The sequence below is a fragment of the Poecilia latipinna genome, unplaced genomic scaffold, assembly GCF_001443285.1.
Source record: "Poecilia latipinna isolate Pla-1442-1.1 unplaced genomic scaffold, P_latipinna-1.0 Scaffold1441, whole genome shotgun sequence".
In the NCBI taxonomy this organism is placed as follows: Eukaryota; Metazoa; Chordata; class Actinopteri; order Cyprinodontiformes; family Poeciliidae; genus Poecilia; species Poecilia latipinna.
In genome coordinates this window covers 54,845-70,273 of record NW_015114057.1, presented here as the reverse complement: position 1 = coordinate 70,273, position 15,429 = coordinate 54,845, and the positions used below count along the sequence as shown (strand labels likewise).

General features: G+C 38.0%; 1 protein-coding gene across 2 annotated transcripts in view; it reads right to left on the bottom strand.

The window, feature by feature from the left end:
* LOC106962638 (protein phosphatase 1 regulatory subunit 29-like) overlaps positions 1-15,429 on the bottom strand; it is a 130,841-nt gene that overhangs the window by 74,685 nt on the left and 40,727 nt on the right. For both annotated transcript variants that reach the window (XM_015057177.1, XM_015057178.1), the window contains exon 3: positions 14,484-14,527. The gene's annotated coding sequence lies outside the window, so the exon portion shown is untranslated. The remainder of the gene's footprint in view (positions 1-14,483; positions 14,528-15,429) is intronic.

Sequence of the window (15,429 nt, the reverse complement as noted above, 5' to 3'; positions counted from 1 at the left end):
TGCACAAAAGTGACATGTTTGACAGAATCTGGTTTTTAGCTCTAGTAATAAGATTACCAGTGAGAGAGGTAAAGCCGAATTAGTCCTAAAGAGACAGCGGCATAGAGAGAGCCCGTAACATTACAGGGGAGTAATGTAAATTATGGAGCCGCCGGAGTTAAACGGGGAGAAAGAGAAGACAGAGTCTGCTGACAGAGGGGGTTTGAGAACCAGCAGCTCTCAACTACTCATCTAATGAAAGATGACAAAGAGGGAGGGCAGATTGTGCCAGAAATTACATTATGTGTGAAGCAAAGATGTGATCGGCTGAAAATGAGAAGTCAAACATGGTGACGGAAAGAGCAAACGAGGAGCAGAGAAAGTGAGAAGAGTCAGGGGAGGACGGAAATGAGAGCGTTAAAAAAAAAAGGGGCCAAAGAGAAACATACGAGGTACAGCAAGGTCTGAAAAATGTTGCTTTCTTGCAGTCACACTAATGAGACTCGGGTTTTCTTTATGGATGCATTTTGTGTGTGCGCTCCCCTCGTCCCACACCCCCACAACCCCACCCCAGGAACTTTTCCGTTCCCCTTACTCTGGATTAATGGGCACACGCATTCATAAACACACACCAGGTAGACGCAAATTGCTGGGAGGGAAATCGTGAGCGTTCCATCGTGCATAATGCATAGGACTCAAACTGTAATAAAGCTGTGTAATCAATACGGGATGATTTGAATGTGCGCCGCTCTGCTGCGATGTTTTATGGGAACTGACTGAGCTAGTTGAAACAAAGCGCCGCATTAAAGCCAGACGTTCAAACTGGTTCCTACCAACAACAAAAAAACAGTACGGGGCCAAAAGAGGTGCATTTTATTGAAACCAGATCCAGCTACATTTGCAGTATTATTCAATTTAATGTCATGCACAAATGTGTAAATACAATCATTTCTAAATCATGTGGACATTGTAAAGCTTTCATCCGTACCTCCATCCATCCCCGAGATGAAAAACATGCCTGTGTTTGTCTGCTTGTTTCTTGGCCAAGAAAAGCTCAGTTTGATCCATGAGTTCGTTGCGAAGGTCACACCCGAGGCCCTGTAGCCACGGAGACAAGTGAGGTACGTTTTTGTAAACGATTAAGAAAAGATTAAGAAAGACCACAGGAATCAGCACCACAGAAAACACTGCAGAAGGTATGCCGGGCCAATAGGTGGCACTATAGCACTGCTGCAGAAGGACAAAAGAAACAGAACAGCACCATTGGTGTTATGTATGATAACGAGGCATATGCGAGATAGAAAGATAGAGCAACAATGTTCAAAAAAGCCTGAAAAACATGAAACTGGCGTTTTGAAACGTATCCACTGTGGAAGTTGTTTAAAAGATGATCGTTTCTAGTCTCTCATGATGACGATGGACAGTCTAAACGCTAAAAACCTTCACAAATACACCTGCCATCTCGGTGCCATCTGTCCTCCGAGATGGCAGCGTGGGCAGGAACAGAGTCTCTTGTCTTGGGCCAGAAAAGGCTTATAGGGCCAGTAGCCCTATAAGCAAAATACGGAAGATGCTTAAAATACATTAATGGGACAATACAACAGTCTGCTTTGTGTACATCTCATGCCACACCACTTTGTATCTACCGTGTGCTGCGATGGCATATGAAGATCAATGACCTGTCCAAGGTGAACCCGCCTAGAGACCACTGGAGGCGTACACCAGCCCTGTAATGTCCTAGCAAAGATTTTTTGGACATGTGCAATCTATGGCACAAACGTTGCAGCTCAGACGTACAAGACATGAGCATATAGAAGCCATTAATATTACTTAATCTTAACATGAGGCTCTTTCTACATTGATGAAGATTCATTCACCTTGGCGATCGAATTGACTGAAGTCACTCCAAGGACAGGGCAGACTGACCCAACCACTGTGTAATTGAGCTTATATTTATTTGATCACTCGGACGCATTGGAAGTCTCTGTATTCTCTCCCAGATGGTCTGGTAATCTTTAAGGAAGAAAAAACCCGAGATGGCAATATTGCTGCTAAAGTAATTACTCAGCCTGAATATTCTACACCCTCAAGGCCCATTTAGGCTCTGCGTTAAATATGCACACACATAGAGACAGAGCTTCCTGTTCATCTTCTGGGTTCATTTCATATATTTTTTATTCAGCGATGAGGGATCCAACGGAGTCATATCCAAACGGACCAAACAGAAATACAACAGTAACTAACAGAGGGACAACACGGATCATTGACGAGTAGCGATAGGAACAAAGACGATGACGGAAATGAAAGAAACTTTTCCGTCAGCATGCTGGAGAATAATAAATGTCCACACAAAAACTACCATGTTGGATGTGGTGCCAGTTTTCATGTGTGTTTCCAACCTAGACAAGACTCGAAGCTGAACAGCCACAACAAAAGCAGACGGTACTGAGATCTGGCTCTGTAAAAACCGAGGTGAGGACAGCGTAATGGTAAAAACCCAGCTGGAACGCAAAAGGGAAAAAGGAGACAAGCTAAATGCCATCATTCCTGAAAAGATGCGACACAGCAATAGATGACTGCATCAGAAAGAGAGTGACCTTTAATCTGGCTTTTAAAGAAATCAACTTGATAGAATATTATTCTAACCAACACCTTTTGAAAATGATTTGTTATCCACTTCATGTTTTCACCGCTCCAAGAACCCTTAGCACACGTGACTGACTGCTTAATCATGAATGGGGTCTTGAAAATTTAGCTTTGCTTTTCAAGTGAGCAGTCTCGTGTGCTCAGTGCAATTATTATTGGTTCATTATATTAGAAGAAAAGAAGCAAAGCAGGTTAGCATTGTTGAAAAAGCAAGAGATTCTCATTGATGGAATAAACGTCAGAATTAACTCCAGTAGTATACTGTAAATCCTGGGAGAGTTTTTCTTTCCACCATAAACTTAAAATCATTACAATTAACACCATAAAAATCAGGAAATAAGACGACAGAGTGAAAGTAATGCATATTTGCCAAGTCAGTAGCTTGGTTTTCACTTTCCTTAGTTTGCATGCTAATGTGTTATTGCCTGATCAAGATGTCCGTTTGGATCAGCATAATTTTAACTGCAATGGCAGTAAAGTTTGATTTTGTTTTTTGTTTTTCCTACAGATATTATTTTAGATTTGTCAAAAACGAACCACATAAACCTAAAAATGACAAGAATATGGCGAAGTTTAAAGATAGAACTGAAAATAGTGAACAGATCTTTAGCTAGTTTCCTGTTGAAGTTGAAACATTTGCTAGAGAGTAAAACAAATTGCAATTTCTTGAGTAAAAATTGCTTTATCAAAATTTTAAAATTCACATTGCATTTTAAAAGTATCATACACTCTGCATCAGAATGCAGTGTCCCATCATAACAGTATGACTTTTTGATAACTCAGTTTTTGACACGTCTTGTTGCATTTCCTGTTAATTGGATGTAAACGAGACCAACAGAATAATAACTAAGAACTCTACAAATATTATTAGCAAATCATATACTGCCAGTATGTAATATTTAGAAAATACCTTTATAAATAGGATACTTTGAAACCCGGGAGACAAACAAAATGGTTTGTAATTTTGAGTTTAAGCAATCAATAACAGATTGCTTAAATGCAATCTCAGTTATTGCATTTAAGCAGTGCTAGGTAGCAACTAGCAACATTTACTCAATGACATTTACCTGAGTAACCTTTTTGAAAAAATACTTTTAGGAGCATTTTTTCTTCTCTGTACTTTTTACATTTACTTGAGTCATTTTATTACGAGTTACTTCTATTTTTCCTGGAGTAACATTTCCGGATTCTCCACTCACTGAATGAAAAACAAACATGTTTTAACCAAAAATTCACCAGACACAGACCTGCATAAAAAAAAAAAAAAAGTTTCATAAGATTTTCTTACTGAAAGACACTGATTTGGAAACATTTTCTTTTGCCTGATTTTTTTGTTACATACATGAAATATTGTAATTTTCATCTATAAAATACCAAAACTCCCACTTACGTGCCTATTTTGTCTGTCGAATGATGTAATTTTAAATATTAAATGATTGATCATTTGATCAGTTAGTTAGTACTTGAGTAGACTTTTTACCAAATACTTTTTTACTCTTTTGTAATTTCTTGAACAGCTTCTTTTTACTTTTACTTGAGTAAAAATATGTTGAAGTAGCGCTACTCTTACTTTAGTAAAAATTTTTGGGGTTCTCTGCCCACCTCTGCATTTATGTAATGATTGCTGTTCAATAAGTTGTATAAATTCAAATAGATTCCCAGTAAAAGGTCTTATAGAAGAGTAAGACAATACCCCCAGCTCACTATCTTATGCTAGCATCTCAGTAATAGATTAAAACAATATATCTGGTAGAGCAAATAGACTATATAGCAGAAGGAAGCAGAGAGTATAGTGCCCTTTGAAAACCGAGTGTCTCAAACACAAATATTTTATTTTATTTTATTTTTTTTCTGTGTTGTGTGTCTATATGTGTGGGTAAGAACCAGCAGAGGAGGTAGCGGAAAGTAAAACTAACAGCTCTGGACGGAAGAGAAGGGCTAACAGGATTTTGCTGTTTTGGCTGAAGCAACAGAAGGAAGCGGCGTTGTTTTCAATATGAGTGATTTAATAGATGGTATTCACCATTTCAGAAATATGATGACTTAAGCACACCAGCATTATTAAAGGAAAGCCACAGCTTGACTGAATGAACTAGACACCAGGCGTGATTGAATCTTTTTACCGGTGTAGAATGCACTGAACATGATGAGCTGGATGAGGAGTAAGCTTTAAACCCAAGTTCTCTTTGTTTTATGGACAATGTTTGTTTTCATGTGTGCAGTACCAAACCATGTGCTACTTGTTTATAGCGAATAATGAAGAAATAGAGCTGTGGAAAATTCTTCACACCTTTTGGATCATTTTAAGTTGTGTCAGGATAAACTACAAAGATAATTAAATTCTGAATAGTGTGAGATGAATACCTTGTAGAACTGCCTTCTTCTTTCTAAGTGTGCCAGGTTTATACATCTGTAAATTGACCATTTTCCCCATTCAACCGTAAGTCAAAGTGTCATCCTTCAAATTGGAAAGAGATTGTCTGTAAACATCTGCTTTAAGTCTTAAAGTCTTAATTAGAATTTAGTCTAGATTTGTGATCAAAAGCCTTACATTCTGGCTCCACTGTATGTTTGGAATCACTAAACCTTCCTTTTTTTCCCCTTTCAGGTCTTTGACTTCCTCTAACTTGAATGCACATGTGAACGGAAAGCAGACCAGAGACAGCTTTCAAGGCAGGAAGTGTACTATAGCGCAGGGAATTCTGGGTAAATACAACCAAAAGAAACGTGAGAATCTAGCATTAGTGAGACAAATTGGTCACAGCCTTTTACTAAAGACAAAAGCTTCTACAACCACTAAAATCTGACATGACTCCATTTTTGTTGACATTTTGTGAAGAAGGAAGTTGCGCTCATGTCTTCTTCTGAGGTCTTAGTGACCTTTTTTCAGTAGAGGATGAACATGTTTTACTAGTTTGGTTCATTTGGCACAGTGCAGTGTGAAAGCGAATCACACCAGCTGAAAATGTAACAAATGTTGCAACTTTGGTACCCAATCAAACTGAGTCTACCAGACTATCAGGTGTGAAAACAGTCAAAGACTTTACAAAGCAGCTGTATTACGCAGAGATAATATTAAAGTGTATAACAGATGTACAACACACTTTTTACACTGCATTTCTCTTCTTCCTTGTATTTCACAATTGTGCACTTCTTTGTGTTGGAGCATTACACAAATTTCCCCAAAAAACACTGAGACTTGTGGTTGTTAAGTGACGAAATAGTTAATACAATATGTGTGTACTGGATCACATGTCAGTGGATCAGCGTCGGTGGGGAGAAAACGGAGAATGAAAAAGAAGACTAAAGAAACGGGGAGTTGAGAGATAGTGGTAAAATAATAAAATAATAATGACTCAAGAGCCGATCTCCAAGTCATATTTAGCAGCTTAACGACACAAAAAATGTCATGCATCAATTAATTATTAAAACACTGGAAGGGGGGAAAAAAAGAGAGAAAAAGGCCCTCAAACCCTCCCCCCCCTCATTTCTCTTTTTTTTCTCTCTTTCCACTGTGAGAATCATTTTCATCCCTGATGCTGATATAGGGAGAGAGCTAGGAACACACTGAAGGGTACAGTGAGAAATGACAAGAGCTCAGAAGTGTGTGGGAGAAAGAAAGTGGATGAAAAGAACGTGGCGGTGTCTGGCAACTTCAATATTTTATGTTTCGGGGTCATTAAAAGTGGGCAAGCCATCCCGGCTCCATGTGGGAGCCTATTACGCCAGACCGTCTTACGGTGGGATAAGTATCTGTTTTTGTTCTGGCTGTCTGATTCTCTCTCTCTCACACCGGCTTACTCCGTCTCTCTCTTTCTTTCTCCTACTTTGGTGAATTCTAGCAACTTAAAAGGGAATTATGTGTAATTAGCAGGGGCATGGTGCAGATAGGGACTTAAATTCTTGTATGTTTTTGGTGGATAAGAAAAAAAAAAAAATGTTCCCAGTGTCAAGAGACAGAAAGGCGCAGCAATGGGCTGGAGGAAAAGAGAAACAAAGACTCGGGCTTCATCTCTCCCACAGGATCCACATGCATGTTAGCACATGAAAGGAAGCTTCAGGACGCATGTGCATCAGCACATAATACACACAGTAATCCATACAGAAATTAAAGACTTTGTATCTTCGACTCACTGTTGCATTGGAACAGCAGTAGAGTCCAACTGTTTTGGACTGTAGGGCAAAAATGAACCAGTTTTAAAGTACTCAGGTCTTTTCTACTATTAAAAATTCAAAGTAATTTTTACTGTAAATTATTTTCCTTTCACCTTCCCAGCAAAAAAAAATAATTACAACATCCAACATGTTGATAAAACAGAAGCAGAGAAGGACAAGTCACTGTAAGAGGGTCTCAGTTGTGTACAGTTTCCTAACTTTTATCCTTTGTTCCTGACTAAGTGGAAAAATCTGCCGAATGTGGCAATATTTTTTACGTGATTAATCATCAAAATAGATTAATCGAGGCCACACAAAATCCTTCAAAGGGCCAAAAATGGCCCCTGGGCTGCACTTTGGATGTCCCTGTCCTACAAGGTCTACTGCAAATTTTGTGAAATCAAGCGTTCTGAAAAAAAAAAAAAAAGAGCAAGAAAAGTACAAACAAAATCCAACATTGTAGAACCGGGTCCCAAACCTATCAAACCAAAATGATGTAGAACAACAGCAGGATTCTGGAAGACTACAGTAAAACAGTAAGGTTGCAAATCTCTGGTAGGATTTCAGTTGTGTGACATAACTGGCAGTATTTCACAAAACATCATATTGTGGCATCATGCCCAGTTGTGCCCCAATGGAAATGTGACGCTGCCACTAGGAAACATCACATTTCCATTCCATACTATAGTGAGACGGCAGGTTGGAGCATTTGAAAATTGAAATTCCTCTCCTCCCATCTAAAGGTCTGTAGGGTAATAAAGGTGGGGGGCCACTGTTTCACAGTTTATGGTAAACAACAGAGGGATAAACTTGTATTTAGAGTGCAGATGGGCCCTAAAGAGTGATTTCACCGTGCATAATGACACTACCTTACTGTCCAGTGTATGTAAACTTCAGAATTTATAAAGCAGTGGAAAAAAAGACCTAGTAAAGCAAATGGAAACTAGGTGATTTGACAGACCCAAATCACCTAAAACAGGAAAGGAAATATTTATTCTGATTTAAAATGAGGAATAAATATTACAGGTTTTGTTTTAATAAATATTATGTACTTATATATAGTTTAACTGCATTTATAAGCAAAAAACGTAAATAAGAGGAATTTTATAGTTATTGAAATATACTGCTTTAACTTTATTATTGTATACCTCCATTACACAGCGAAAAACGCAGCTATGTATAAAGCTATTGACCCCATGGTTCCAATTTTATTAAGATGGAGGGAATCCATTTAGCCCCACTTGGCTCTTCATTAAGTAACACACACACACACACTCGCACGCACGCACGCACGCACGCACGCACACACACACGCAGGGAATAGTAGGGAGTTGGACAAAAACAGAGCTGAACGATTTCTGACTTCTTGTCCAGTTGATTTAACTGTCAGGAAACACTAAATACAGTTACAAAATATTCTCTCCCCAGAGGAAAATCCCTTTAATTGTGTTTTCAAATCAGTGATAAAATAAGCACAGTTACGCAGAAAAACAATAAGATTCACACGACACAGTCCATCTTTTAGAGCTGAGCTCGCTCTGACAGACGAGCCTCGTTCTAACAGATTGATGCACCAGACAGAACTTTGAATCCGTTTTGTGTTTGAACATAAAACACACGGGCGGGAAAAACATATTCCATCAACAGCTGAAAGATTATATGAAGAACGACACAGTTAGAGACCAACATCGTTATTTTCCTTTTCATCAAACCCTGCAGCTGAAAACATTTAAGAGGAAATATTTGTGTTTACCAAAAAAAACAGTCGTCGCCATGGGATTGGGAGCGTTCTCAATATTAAACATATTCATCTTTTCATTTCTCGGGCACATCCCCATAGAACTTCATGCGCAGAGTGTGTGAGCGCTATGCCTGCTAGAGCTCGGTATGTAGCTTCTCAATTACCTTCCAGCAGAGTTGTGCTGTTCTGCACCAGCTGCGCAGGCTAATCCCGTTAGGCATATCGTAGCCCAGGCGTATTTGTAGGCAAGCAGCGTGTTGAAACGACCACACAAAAGCCTTCCTATGACAGGGATTAGCAACTTGTAACCATTTATGGGATTATGGGTGGTACTCGACTAAACTTTTAGAGGGTATCATCACAACTCGATTGTGTATGTTTGTGAAAAAAAATTATAATCCTGTTGCACTTGAACTTTTCTGTGCTGTTTGTCCATTCAAAAGCAAATCAATAAAAAGATATGATAGAAAAAATGGTAAATTTAGTGGGCATTTATCGTATCGTTTATCATGATGTATTTCTTATCACAAATAGTTTTGATTTATCGTTGTCAAACTAATTAACAATGTTTGAAATCCCCCCCAAAATGTCATAATAGTAATAGTTTTGCTATTTTCTTCAGAGTTTGTTCATTGAAAGCATCAAAAAATACCAGTGAATTTGAAAATACAGTTAAATACAGTTACAAATCACACTTCTTTACGTGACTGGTGTCCTAAAGAAGCATGTTGCAAATGGGAACGTTTTTCTAATACGACAATATAGTGTCTTTGAAAAGTAATCATAAGTGTTGGATTTGTATTGCGTGTCCAATAACCTAGATACCCCTGCATAAAACCGAAGGTAATCAACTGCCTCCAAAAGTTACTGAAATAGTAAATGCAAACTGACACTTGGTAATTTAATTTTAGTATCCATACAAATGTGATGTGAAGGTTTGTTGGAGAACATTAATGAAAAAAAAACAGCAATAGGGAAACGGAGAGAAACACATCTCATGCGATGAACAACTTATAGAGTATTGTTTAATCAATCAGCTGTACATATGAAAATGCTAGTCGCAATTTTATTTTCTGTTTTCACAGTTCTGTACAAACATGACTGGCTGAGTGCTTTGTTCTGTTTGCCTCTCTGATTTGTTTGTGTCAATGTTACATCTATACTGTTGGGGTTTTGTGCTTAAACCTCGATTTTGAGCAAAAGGGGATAAATTTTCTGCTGCTGTTACTGAGTTTATGGTTTCCCAACCATCCATCCATCCATCCATCCATCCATCCATCCATCCATCCATCCATCCATCCATCCATCCATCCATCCAATGTACCACACAATGGTTTAGAGTTTCTCATGTTTATTCAGTAAAATTGTAAATATATTAGCAAAATAGAAAGTTAAATATGATTTTTTAAAATCATATCATAATACCTTTGATACTAAAATAATACTAAATAAATAATACTAAAATACTATGTGAAAGTCTTTTTTCTTCTACTTTTAGTTACTTCATACATCTCAATGCGCAGTGAACTATCAGAAAATAATGCAGTCCTCACTGTACAGAGCGCTCGTATAAATAGATCAGAGGCTAGCGACGTCAGACTTCTTTCTTGTTCTTAATGAGTTTCTAAAATAGACTTTTGAATCCTCACTCAGAAATATTTCAATATTTCAACCAGTTTTCGACCTTCTGCACAATGAATGCTGTCTGATTTTAAGTGGTCTTTTACAACCTTATCCTTCGATGTCTACTCTCCTTTACTTCGTACCATGCCCATATTCACAAAGAAAAGGGTTTTTTTTGTTGTGAGAGAATGATTTGTTGCCAGGCAACTAGTCTAGAGCAAGCATCACTATAAGCATCACAGTATGTTATTAGTGTGTGTCTTTGACAAGTGACAAGGCTCCCAAATCCTGCTTTTTAGTTTGAATGCATGAAACAAGACTGTTCAGGTGCAATGTTTCAACTGATGTGTGTGTGCGTGTGTGTGTGTGTTAATACGGATGTTGTTGCTATTTCTGATGATTCGTTATAGAAAAAGGAGAGGTGAGAACTTAAATTTGGCATAAGTGTGAACTGCTGCAGTTTTAATACAGCTTTATGAGTGTTTTATAGGACAGACCAGGGGGAAGCAACCTTTTCAACTCACCTGCGGTCTTAGCAAGACACTCAGGAGGAATGTCAAAATCAGACAATGGAGGAGTGAGGTGTTGTCCCGTTAGACCATCAGTTCCCAGAACCACACACATACAAAGAAAACCTTCTTAAGAGGGTAAATCCAAAGAGCCATATATGCCCTCAAAAAACATAACTAATATAGAACTGCTGAACTTACATGACTCTTTGAAGACCTTTTGTTTTCAGCCTTTTGTTTTGAATATTTTTTTAGGTGAAACATCTCAAAAACATCCTCTGCCTCCTTCCTTACGGATCTTGCCATTGAGCTGGCTTCTCAGGACTTGCCTTATTCGTTGGAGGTTGTGGCTCATTTCCTTGTTCCCTCTCTTTGTAACCATCCGGCCACACTTCTCTAGTCTCGCTCGCTCTTGGCGTACAGCTTGATCATCCATGTATAGGAGGTGACTGTATAGGAAGTGTGTGTGTGAGTGTGTGTATATATATATATATATATATATATATATATATATATATATACACACACACACACACGCACACACACACACACAAAATACTGACAACGTTTGGTTTATTTTAAATAGCTGAAAATTGACTTCTAGTTGAAACTTTCACATTTTATGCAAAAAAAGAGATGCATGTTAAATAGGCCCTGCCAGATTTTCAATACATTGTCAAAATCCAAAAGAAAAATCCTCAGATCTGCAAGAGGATCTACAGAAAGAGGGAGTAGTCTCAGAGCAAGCAATCTCTTGGTAAGGTTGTCCAGTGGTGAAACTGTCATTAGTAAATTAGCAGTGTGGTAGATTGATATTGTAACAGGACGATCAATAACGCTGCAATCGGTCGCTGATGCATAAGTTGCTGCAACTGCCAACTTTCAGTTTCTCTCCCTCCATCACTTTGCCCTATTTTTATGAAGCTGTTTCGTATTTTGCTGACTGCATTGCTGCCGCGCCTCCCCCACAATGCTGTCATCCTAAAGTCTTCATATCCACAGGGTCTGAACCTGAGAATATTTCCCTTTATTAAAGCAATAAAACATAAAAGATCCATTAAAAAACATGGCTTTGGGTCTACTGGAAAGTCTTGCTAGGAATTCCAAACAAAACCTGATTAAAATGCTTTCTACAACAGAAAGAGTTTCAGGAACGATTGAAGTAAATAAATGTCAGTGGATGGAAAAGTATGAAATAATTGTAGGAAATCGATTGCATTTGACTGAATAGCTAAATTATTTATGGGGATGACGTTTTTTTTTTTTTTTTTTTTTTCAGACAGTCGGTTCCACCAGAGCTCACAGCATCACACAGCTTATGAAAAGTTGTGTGTCACTCCAACATGTTGAATCCATAGCTCTTCTGTAAAATGGCCGACTATAATTTTCCCAAACTGCCACATATGTAGCCGCTCCAATACCTGAAAGATGCTAACGTCTCCTCTGATTGGCTGATAGATGTTGAGTGCTAGCGCCACGGCTAATTTATGAATATATCTCATGTATCTGTTTACATCCGTCGCTGCCATGATTTATAATGTGATTTCAGCTTAAATTCTTTAATGGAAACACCGTAATTAAGAAATTGTGTTTTCTTGACATTAGTGGGTGCATAGGTAAAGAATTGAGCACATTTATAAACGAACCACAGCTAGTTTTGTCTCGAGGCAAGTTTGCTCTTGTGCTCGTTCTGCCCTCTTCGTCAGGCAGCAGTCCAGGTTTTGGAAACCTGTTGGTAAAAACCCGAACATCGTCCACATCACAGCAATCAAAATGTGTGCAAGAAAGTAGAGCCTTACAGTCTGGAAATTACAGTAATCTGTTTTTATCTTTAGTGTTTTCGCGTTAAAACACTTTTTTGTTCCTGTGATCGGTGCTCTATGTGAATAAAGTTTGCTTTTTTTCCGTTTTTCATTCTATCATGTTTTCCTCTTCCAGCTCCATGCATTAATACAGGTTCTAGGGGGCGGTGCGCCGTCTTTCTCTCTTTGTTTTGATCTCTACTCATCCTCCCTCTAACACACTTCAGTGACTTATGTTTATCCATCACAGAGAGGTGGATAGAGCAGGCAGCCTACCACAGTGAAACCTCACCACTTCCAACACCAGCAGCTGCAGCAGGTTTTATTTATTTTACTCCAGTCAGCTCAGTTTTGATTTGTATACTTTATTGTTGCTGCTGCATTAATCAAACAATGTGGCATTCACTATAAACCATGATTACAAGATGCGTTTATTGTGATAATTTCACGGTCCTGCCTAAAATCCCGCTCTGCTCATCTGGAAGATCCTCAGTAGGAATGGAAACTGTCCTCTGCGGTTGCCAATTAAAACGTGGAAGTGATGCTTCTCTCCACCTGAATTACTCCTCCTCTGTTGTTCTAACCTGATAACTATTGCATCCTAAAGTAAATATAATACAAATAAGCACAAATTAATTAAAGTAACTTGTTCCTATAACTTGCCACAACATACTTTTCTATGTGGAGTCTCATATTTTCACTCTTTTTTTCTTTACTTTGGTGTTGAATGTGAATAAAAGTTTGGCAACTCTTTAGATATCTGAGATTTTAATAGAGGCTGACCTCCAGGTCAGCAGGAGTTAACTGTTGCATAGCAAAATCAGTAAATGAAATGAAAGGAAAGCACTTTATGTGTAACTGCTCAAATTTACTAAAGCCATTATGCGGTGAAAGTCAATTTGTACAAATGAGTTCCTTATTACAAAACTTACAGTTAATTATACCAATTTGCAGCTGCATTATTGTGAATCTGTTCCCAGCTTACTTTGTGTTTCTCTCTCTGTGACTTCACTTGACATTCTTTGTGAAGGACTGATTGCTGTGATTCTGTGCACTGCGGCTCAGGCACCACATTCCTCACTGTAACATGACGGGTTTTAAACCTAGACTCTATTTAAAACATTTCTATTTTATGGTTTCGTTGTAAAAAGTTATTTTAATGGGTAATTTATTTGTTCAGATTTGTCCAAACATTATTTTAAGATGATCTTGATAAGTAGATATCCAGGTTTTCCAAGAGTTTTTTTTTTTTTTTTTTAAGAATAATAATCTTAATAATAGCTTAAAATAATTCATTTCAATTTTGGCAATTATATGTATTTCACAATTCTGGTTATCATTGTGATAACTATGTAATCATCACTTAGTTTCTGGTATTCAGAAACTGACTCTTGTTGGGGGTGAACCGCCACAATGCTGCCAACTGATGTGTTAAATATTTGAATTTAAAGAAAGTTTTATACATTTCAGTTTACTAATAAAGCCTGTATTTTATTACACATAGCCGAGCGTTTTCCTACTCTACACTGACTGATTTCCAGTGTAGCTTGCAGAATTTCATCGAATATTTTTGTATGCCAATCTCCTCTCAGCACAGACCAAATTCATGAATTTCACTTGGCAACGTTTCCAGATATGGAGAAAGACCCTCTGGACTCAGGAAGGGTCAATAAGTTTTGTATGTGCATTATACAACAGCCTATGTCAATTAGGGCCATTATACTGTGCCAAGAAATAAGAAGGAAAAAAAAAAGAAGAATAAGTTGCTGTTGTTGCAGCACCGACTGCCAAAAGAAGTCAAAGTTGTCATGATGCTTCATGAATAACTTTGTCCTCTTTGGCCAGACTTTAATTAGCAGAAGATCTCACAGTTAGAGGTCTGAATACAGAATCAGGCAGCGCTAAGATTATGGAGAAGCAGGGGGCTGAGTGCAAAATGAGCAAAACAATAAAGGTTGAGTATCCCAGCATTATCGAGGAACAGTGAGACTGAAAAGCAGAGTAAGGTGAAGGAGGATGAAAAAGTACCTGTGCGAAGTCATGCGGATGAGCCTGGCAGCTGGGATGGACACCTGCAGACAGAGTAACCACTGGTAAGGTGGGAGACAAAACACAGACCACTCTAGACCCCAAATTCAACTCTGTTCCTTATATGAATTATTGTCATTTAAGGAACAGGAACATTTAAGGAAATACCAAAATTTTCATTTAACTTTATATTTTGGTCGGTCTAATTGTGTAATGTTTAAATATTAAATGATTGATCATTTGATCAGTCACTCAGTACTTCAGCAGACTTCTTACCAAATGCTTTTTACTCTTAAATAATTTCTTGGACAGCTTCTTTTTGCTTTTACTTGAGTAAAAATATGTTGAAGTGGTGCTCCTCCTGCTTGAGTAAAATGTTTGAGTATTGATTCTTCCCTCCTCCGCAGAGCAACCAGCTGAACTTTGGATCAAATTACTTCTGTCTTTGCTTTTTTTTTTTTTTTTTTTTTTTTACATTTCGTCTCTTTTCATGTGTAATAAAAAATCTGCATTAGAAACTAGACCAAAAATACTTGGTGAGATTTTGTGTTTTTGCAGTGTGCAGCAACTGAGGCAGCAGCGACGTGTTGTGGAATAAAATCTGGTGAATAAAAAAAAGCATTGCAGCATCTGAGGTTACAATTTCAAGCTTATACTGCAATTCTAACTATTATTTTCCAAATTTTTATCATGATGGTAAAAACTAAAATTAATGAATCGCTTGGTGTGTTGTGTGTGTGTGTTTGTTTGGTTTTTTTGTTGTTGTTTCTGTCAGCCTGTAGACGAGGGGCAGTCAGTTCCAGTCCTTAGAGTTCTGCATATTTTAAATGTTTCCTCAGCAGAAAACAGCTCATTTAAATGAACGGATCATTAGCAGGCTGCAGCCACCAGGTGACCGAATGAGGAGATAATTAAACTGTTTGAATAAAGTGATTTTGGGGCAGAG